The 9,015-nt window shown below is 39.9% G+C and overlaps 1 long non-coding RNA gene across 1 annotated transcript; it reads left to right on the top strand.

Annotated features, from left to right (window-relative positions):
• Nucleotides 1-4,211: 4,211 nt before the first annotated feature.
• On the top strand, nucleotides 4,212-8,718 carry LOC107183986. The gene is made up of 3 exons (XR_001514805.1): nucleotides 4,212-4,316; nucleotides 7,038-7,950; nucleotides 8,562-8,718. It is a non-coding gene; the product is annotated as an uncharacterized LOC107183986 (long non-coding RNA).
• Nucleotides 8,719-9,015: the final 297 nt, after the last annotated feature.

Here is a 9,015-nt window from a genome sequence, read left to right as displayed (position 1 = left end):
TCTCATATGATTATACTTAGCCTCTAGTGAATTTTTAGACTGAGATTTGTTCAATAAAGCAAACACATTGCTATAAACACAATGATTATATATTTCTCAGCCTCACAGAAATATATATTCATGGTGCACACATAAGCATCTAAAGATGTAATAAAATCTCTTAACATATAATAAAATATCCAAATATTTAAATACAGATTCAAGTTTTTAAAATTCTTTTCCAACGTATTCATGCAAATTTAACAAACAAAAATTCTACTCTGTAGAATAAACATATTTTGCTAAATCAGTTTAACATAGACAAATAGTACGAGTTAAATTACCAGATAGAAATTGGGGCATGTCTATCAAATATCAGACAGCAGAATCATATCCAAGAGGAGTTTGGTGCCAAGTAATTGAGAAATTGCTTAAATGCAGTTCAGGCTTTGATTTCAGAGCAATTATCCAGAAGTTCAGTCCTGGGCCAATTACACAGTATCATGCTTGGAGAACAGGAAACTGCCTTAAGAGGAAGTTGTTACTGTCATTTGTAAACTATCTCAGACAGCTCATTTTCTTTGCCCCTATCTTCAATCCCTGACCATTTAGGTCCCTTTTTAGAGCCAGGTAAGAGCAATATCCACTCTTCAACAGCCCTGACTTCAGGCTCTCTTATTCACTCACATTCTAAAACTTCCTGTTGGCCCCGGAGTGAGGATTTATGGGGTCTTTATTTTTTGTAAAGGATTTTCTAAGTCAGGTTTACTTCTAGTTAAAAGTGACAGCAAGCCAACAGAAAACTAGTTGAGCCAAAAAAAAAAAAGGCTGGGGGGGGGGGGGGGGGGGATTTATTGGAAGACTTGTAATCACACACAAAAAGCAAATATGGCCCAGGGGCCAATTGGGAATAGAAACTTCAATGTCTCCAGAAAACACTGCATGTTTTCTATCCACATGTTGGCTTTATTTTCCTAGGAAAGGTTTTCCCACTAACAGAAAATATAGAATCTGGCAGCAATTCCATCTTCAATCTTTCATTATCATCACCAGAAAATGACTGACTCCTGCTGTCTCTTTTTCATGTTAAAAAACTAGTTTGTCCAGTTTGAGTGAAAGGTTCATTCCCAGACCCATCAGCTAGGGTCAGGCAGTGGGTAGTGTCACTCTGGACTTATTGACTCATCTCAGATCCTTACGTGTGGCTGAGACTTATACGAAGTGCAAGCTCCCACTCAGACTAGATGGCCAAAATGGGAGAAACACCATTTCCCAGGAGGAGGGAGTGAGAGTGGAGAAACAATTTCCAGAAAGAGGGAAAAATGACCGGGCAGACAGGCAATGACTGTTCATTGGGGTATATATCCAGTTGGCATATTATCCTTTCACCTTTTTGTTTTCCTATTTTCCCCACTAACCTCTGCTTTTGGTTTGTATCATAAAATTTTAAGGTCAAGGTGACTAATAGTAAAAGCAAACTAACCTGAGAAAAAGCTTTGTAGGAGAATTAACATTGTTTCAGTACTGCTACATTCCAGAAATGTCTTCTATAGTCTTTTCTTTCCTCCCCTAAACATCCCTGAAAAGAATTATCTTAATTTCCAGATAAAAACATTAATACTTGGGAATAATAAATAACTGCTTCAAGATGATAAAATTAGCAAGGGCTATGCTAGAACTGAAGAGCTATATCTATCCCATTGGAAAGAGGAAAATGCGATGGGGTTAGGACAATTTTAATTTACGATGCCAATTGTGAGGAAGTAGTGTTTGGTGTTCGGGGCTTATTTTTACACACATCAACCCCACAAACTAGACTTGCTGCTTTGCAGGGATCAAGTCCAAGAACAACTCAGGCCATGTTATTCCATTGTTAGTACAAGAAATTTAAAATAAATAATTGCTCTCCTTTCTTTTTCGGGGGAATCTATTTTACTCACCATCATAGTAGTAAGAAGGAAAGTTGAGATTATTATGTAGATCTAGAGAAATGAGGCCAAGGAAACAAGTTGTCCTACTGACTATAGCTCATGCTAAAAAGGCTTTCTCATAGCATTATATGATAAGAATACTATATCGGGACTTGGTGGAAAGTCTTTTAAAGAAATAAACAGAATGATTTTTCCTAGAATATGCATTGTGAATTAATGAAGGTGTTAGCCAGCTATTGGAAAATTCCTGGGCCTTGCGTTCTTGTCAAATACAATTGCAACCCCAATAGCAACTGATAAAAGATGATCATACATGTGAAAGATGAGAAGATATTCACTCTGTATCCACAGAATACAGTTGAAGCCCTTCCTTACATTGCACAGACCTTGTTCTTGGCTCCAGGCATACAAAGATGTGTCCCTTCTCTCAACTCACAGTCAAGTGGATGTACGTTGATGCACCCCTGAGTTCAAAACTTTAAATGAATTCTCGAGATAATTTTGTGAAGTGAGTACCAAGTATGCAGAGTGCTAGGCATGGATCACAGGCCACTCTGACAACAGGTTTATAAAGTAACTAACATCACTCCCATGTTATAGGTCAGTGGTTCTCAACCTTCCTAATACCGCGACCCTTTAATACAGTTCCTCATGTTGTGGTGACGCCCAATTTCATTGTGACAAATTGAACGTAATTAAAGCATAGTGATTAATCACAAAAACAATATGTAATTATATATGTGTTTTCCGATGGTCTTAGGCGACCCCTGCGAAAGGGTCGTTCGACCCCCAGAGGGGTCGCGACCCACAGGTTGAGAACCGCTGTTATAGGTGAAGGAACCATCTGAGAAGCAAAGATAAAGACAGTAAGTACCTGACCAAGGCAGGATTTGAGTCTCTCTGCCCCGTTTTGGAGCTCACTTACTTATCCTATTCCTCCACGCTCCCATGTTCAAACTGCAAGCTGGAGATGAAGTCTTGTCTTTCTCTTCCTCTTCTCCGCTTACACGTTTGGCAGAGACCTGGGAAATAAATCTGGGCATGTGTTGATTGACCCAAGCACTGACACCCACTAGAATTAATTTGCTTTTGACACTTCACTTCATATTTGTTCGAGCTTATATTTAATTTATGATAAACCTGTAAAAGAGCATGGCCTGGAAAATTGAGATAAAATTAGAAATGTTTCCCCTACCTAATTTTCAAGCCTAGAATTACAACCAAATCTAAAGAGACAATTTAGTTATTAAAAGAGTTCTGAAATAGAAAAATATTGCTCAATTGAACAGTAATATGCAAAGAAATGGCTCTGATGTAAGAATAATTTCTTGACTTTAACCTTTTATTCTTGGTACATTCTATTTTAACAAGTGTTACAGAACAGAGAGAGTTCATTCACCTGACACTAGCAGAGCCAAACACTAGACACTAAAAATTACAATGGAGAAATATTGGCTATTTTATTATGAAAGGCACCACCCAGAACGGGAAGCGAATGCTCAAAAGGCCAAACTCCCCAGTGGCGTGTAGGTTACAGATTACATAGAGCAAAATCACCAGACTGTGGGTTAGGGGGTCCGGGGTCTGCTGGGAGCTGATTTGCTGGGGGTGAGGTAAGGATAAAGAATCATTTTTTCAGGTCTTGAGGACAGCTCTGAGGTCTTTTCTGGAGTCCCTCAGTCCAGCTCATGGGAAAGTAGCCAGGGGTTTTTCCACCTTAGTGTTCAGGAGCTGAAACATAACTTATGTCAAGATGTGATCTTTAGCCTGCCAGCGGTTCAAACAGTGACACCATTGTCAGGGCCAGCTACTGTCTTCTGCTGCCTCTGGAGGTAGCTAATGAAGGGGAAAGGCTAGGTCTAGGATGGGTAGACAGTGAAAGAGAGAGAGTCAGAGACAGAGATAGAGATGATTTCTAGAGCTAGGATTTAAAACTAAATTTAATCCAAGTCATAAGGACTCTGAGCTTCCCAGGAACTTCTCAAATGATGCTTTACTGTATGAACTCTCAACTTTTTCTGTTTTCTTCAGGACATTCTGGTGTTACCTGGCAGTGTTGTTGATGTGCAAATCCTAAAACCCTTGATTAGAACTTGGTCATTTTTTATTTTAGCAAAGCCTCCTGATTAATTTATGCTTGGTCGACAACATGTACTGCCTATTTTGATTATTATCTTACATATAAAAGGTGGGTTTGTATAACTTTCAGCAGTTTCAAAGACATTAATTCTTAATGGCTTTCCCAGGGAAGGAGTGAGGGGTAAATATTATGACTTCACTGTTTTCCTCTCTTCAGTTCCCTAGGGGTGCTCTCCAAGCTCAGCATGAAGCCATAAGGAAGGGGCAGCAATTACATGGAGTAGCAATAACAGACCAGCCTCCTGGGTGCAAAGCACGGCGGACAGGGTGGGGAAAGAAGGTTTGGTGAAGCAAATGAAAATAGTGGCGGAAACTGAGTTGACCAGGGCTCTGCTGTCTTGTACCTGCCCCTTTGTTGACCATCTTGCTGCTGCCTCTCTGTTGCACATGTCATGTTGTGCGTGTTCTTTGAGGCAAGGACTGAGAATCAAGCTCTACAGTGAATCCCCTACACTCAACACAGTGCCAGGTACATGACAGGAGCTCTATAAATACCCAATAAATGCCTATTCAGTTAAATTTTTTTTTGGAGCTTGTGTTTAGAGAAAGGCACGGAGCATCTACACAGTAAATATTCATCAAATTCTCTTGTTTGAGTGACTTCCTGAGCACAGACTCAGGCCTAGAGAAGCACACCTCTGACTAAGCTCCATTCACAATCCCAACCTCCCAGTATAATAAATGCTCACAGGCAGCCCTCTCGATGTCCGATGTACTCCAGAAAAGGAGGTTGCTTAATAGCAATCAATCAAGAGCTTTAGGTCTTTGCAGTGACTATCAATGTGTCTTGTAAATCACTGGCTTTCAACAAATACTGCCTTTGACAAAACTGAGTTGAAAGTTCCATTTAGCTTAGACGGTATGACGCATATAGTAAATGTGGATCCCGAGTGCCCCTCACCATCTGTCTCATTTCTGGAGTGATAAGGAAGGAAATTGCAAGAGGGCATTGCAGTGGGAATCTGAACATCAGTGTTCCCCTAGATAGTAAAAAGGATATTACTCTGTGGGAACGCACACTATAGGAGATAAGACACAGCACACGCCCTCACCTTTGGCATTTTTCATTTAAACTTGGTCTCTTGATGCTTAGAATAGGCTCAACTAAATACACCAGAATAAAACACCTTAGACATTTGTGTCTTCAAATGTTGACAATGAGAAATGTACCAGCATCATGAATTTAGCTCAGTAGACTAGACCAACAGCCTCCACTATAACACAACCCCCAGGTCTCAATTAGTGCATTGTGATTGCAAGTAAGGCAGTGATATATCTATATATCTATTACAAAACCCACCAAACATATTTTTGCTAAACCTTGTTTAATTCTATAAAATAGTAGGTCGTAGGAAATTGTCTGCAATATAAAAATATATATAAAAACGTATTTATGCCCTAGCCGGTTTGGCTCAGTGGATAGAGCGTCAGCCTGCAGACTCAAGGGTCCCAGGTTTGATTCCGGTCAAGGGCATGTACCTTGGTTGTGGGCACATCCCCAGTAGGGAGTGTGCAGGAGGCAGCTGATCGATGTTTCTCTCTCATCGATGTTTCTAACTCTCTATCCCTCTCCCTTCCTCTCTGTAAAAAATCAATAAAATATTTTAAAAACTTATTTATGATAAGTCAGATGTAAAGAGGCAAATACTGGGTGGTAAGGCTTGTTTGTGGAATTTTAGAAGTCATAGTTATAGAAACAGAGTAGAATGGTAGTTGCCAGAAGCTAAGGGATAGGGGAAATGAAGAATTGTTAGTCAAAGGATACAAGTTTCCAGCTATAAGATGAATATGTTCTATGGATGTTCACTATGTTAACTATCCTATATAATAAAAGGCTAATATGCAAATTGTCCCCTCGGGAGTTCAACTGACTGGGAGTTCGACCACTCGCTATGATGTGTGCTGACCCCCAGGGGACAGCATGGAACAAAGGAAGGCCCCGGCCTGCAGCCAGAAGGCCCTGATCCGCCCTTATCGCCAGCCAGGCCTAGAGACCCTATCCATGCATGAATTTCATGCACTAGGCCTCTAGTAGTTAATAATACTGTAATGTACACTTAAAATTTGCTAAGAGAGTACATCTTAAGTGTTCTTACCACAAAAATAATAGAAAAGTGTGTAAAGTGATGGGTGTCTTATTTTGACTTTGGCATTCATTTCACAGCTATACATATACCAAATTATTACACTGTGCACCTTACATATATACAATTTTAATTGTCAGTTATATACCTTAAGCCTGAGGGGAAAATAAACCTATCGAGGGAAATTATCCTAAAAAATCTTATTGATAATGACACAATAATCTAAATTTGCTAATTTTACCCAAATATTATTAGTTCTCCAAAGAAAGCTTTGTATACAGTTGTTTTATTTCCAAACAGACCCATTCTTTTTGCCTCTTGTTTCCTGTGACCTTTCTGAACTGTTTAAACTTACAGGTCTTGTAAAATGCCAGTTTTTCTGGTGATAAATATTAGCTCCTATGCGGGCAGAAAATGACTTACTAGTTTGCAGGACAGAGTTATCAGCAGAATTGCATCCTTTTCACACTGGGGCTCATTGTACTCAGATGTACTAGAAAATCCTTTCATGAAATTTAAGAGACCAATCCTCCCTCAAGTGCTGTGTCCCAGAGACAGACACACACAAGTCTCTCATATGTTACCTTGTGCTGCTAATGCCTCTGCCTCGATCGGTGCTTCTCAAGGCAATGGAGGGTGGGGTTTGGAATCATACGGAACTTAAATCACAGCACTGCCACTAGCAAGTAACATGGTCTTGGACAAGCTACTTATACTCTCTGTGTCTCAATGTCCTTATCTGTAAAGTGAGAATACACAGCATCGATGTGTAGGGCTATTGCCAAGATTAATGAGCTAATTACAGCAAAACACTCTACATGATGAAATCCAGAGTCCTGTTTTTTGTCTTATAACTCTGAGTTTGCTTGCATTCGGTAATTAGATGTAACTATTGTATTTACAGGGCAAGAAATGACCGGAGACGTGGCTTCTAGCTGTGGGACTCCCTCACCCATGTGATCTTCCTGGCTTCCATGATTAGGGAACTGAAGAGATGGGGATGGGGTTCAGGACCAGTCCCTGACACTTAAAGAACTTAAATTACTTTTCTCCTTAGATGTTTTTATTCAACACACCTTAATTAAGAACCTTAGATTGAATCATATGAAACTGCCAATGGTCTACCATGGGTAATTTCACACATTTGAATGTAATGTCATGCTCCAGGAAAAGGGTTAAGGAAGCCAAGACTAAGAAAACAAACCTGGACTCTGTCCTCACAGAACTGATGATGCAGGTGGTAGGAAAACAAACAACATACTAACAGAAAAAAAGAAGTGAAGGGGATTATGGCAGCAAATAGCATTTACCCATGAAACAAACCCAAGGGGCAAAAGGCCAGGAGTGTTCAGAAAAACATCTCTCCTTATGGAAACCAAATGAATGGGTCATGATGGTTTGGAGGGTGTATTGCTGTAACAAATTACCACAAATGTAGTGTATTAAAACACCACCGATTTATTCTCTTACAATTCTGGAGGTAAGAAGCCCCAAATCAGGTTTATTGGGCAAAATCAAGGTATCGGGAGGGTCAGGCTCCCTCTGGAGTCTCTAGAGAGGAATTTGTTTCCTTAGCTTTGCCATCCGCAAGGGCTGCAGTCCTTGCATGTCTTGGCTCACGGACCTTTTCCTCCATCATCAAGGCCAGCAGCACAACATCTTGCCTCCGTGGTCACTTGCCTCTTCTGTTTGTCAAATCTCCCTCATATAAGGATGCCTGTGGTTGCATTGGGACTCACCTGGATAACCCAGAATAATCTCCTCACCTCACGATTCTTCATTTAATAACATCTTCAAAGCCTCTTTCGCCGTATAAGGTAATGTTCACAGGATCCAGGCATTAGGACCTGGATATCTTTGGGAACACTATTCAGTCTGTTACATAGGAGTGGAAAGCTAATTAATTGCAGGAGAGATCTGAGGGGATACAGCAACCTAAACTGAGATCAGCCAAATGCAGAGCAAGGAAGGATATTGCCCAGGTGGATGGTCATCACAGAACTCAGGAAACTGAACATTTCACTGACCTTAATAATAACAACAACATTAAGTGGTTACCACCACTTATTACTGCTTATTATGTGTCAGTACAATGTTAATATTTCACTGTATTATCCCATTTGAGCTTCAGGAAAACGTCTAGCATCCTAACTAATTTTAACATTTTTTTCATGATTTCAATAGGCTTTTATGAAAGCAGACACACACATGTGTACATAAACATATAAGTTTGATTCCATAATGGTACTTCATGGCCTTATAAAGGCTTTTTGTTGTACTTGGGATACAGGGTTGACCAGATAGCCTTGTCCCCTCAACATCCACAGTTGTGTGTGTGTGTGTGTGTGTGTGTGTGTGTGTGTGTGTTTGGAGGGAGGGATAGTATATAGATAATTACTGCACAATGTGATTTTTTTTTCCACAATAGAAGCAAGTATTGGAAACTATAGAAGCACATGGTGAAGAAGACAATTGACCCAGTCTTAAGAGATTTGAGGATGACTTCCTGGAAGAAGTGACTTCCAAAGTAGAATATAAAGCATAAGTAGGAGTTTGAAGACAAACAGTGTGGAAGAAGAAAATGATTCAGGTAGGACGAAAATAATTTACAAAAATCCAAAAGAGAACATGGGATACTATTGGAATTTTAAATAGTTTACTTAGGCTTCAGGCTAGTACGGGAGAGGTAGAGCAGTAAAAGATGAGGCCACACACTATGCTACAGGAAGATCATAAATGTTTATCTGTCATATTAAAGAATTTGGATTTTAGCCTCAGGGCGCTGGCATGTGGAGGAGGGGTGTGGAGTACAGGGTTATAACCAAGGAAATGACACCACAGAATTTAACTTTAGATCAACTTTTTATTGTGGAAAATTATCT

The sequence above is a fragment of the Myotis davidii genome, unplaced genomic scaffold, assembly GCF_000327345.1.
Source record: "Myotis davidii unplaced genomic scaffold, ASM32734v1 scaffold1, whole genome shotgun sequence".
Taxonomy (NCBI): domain Eukaryota; kingdom Metazoa; phylum Chordata; class Mammalia; order Chiroptera; family Vespertilionidae; genus Myotis; species Myotis davidii.
This window is presented reverse-complemented; position numbering and strand designations above follow the sequence as displayed.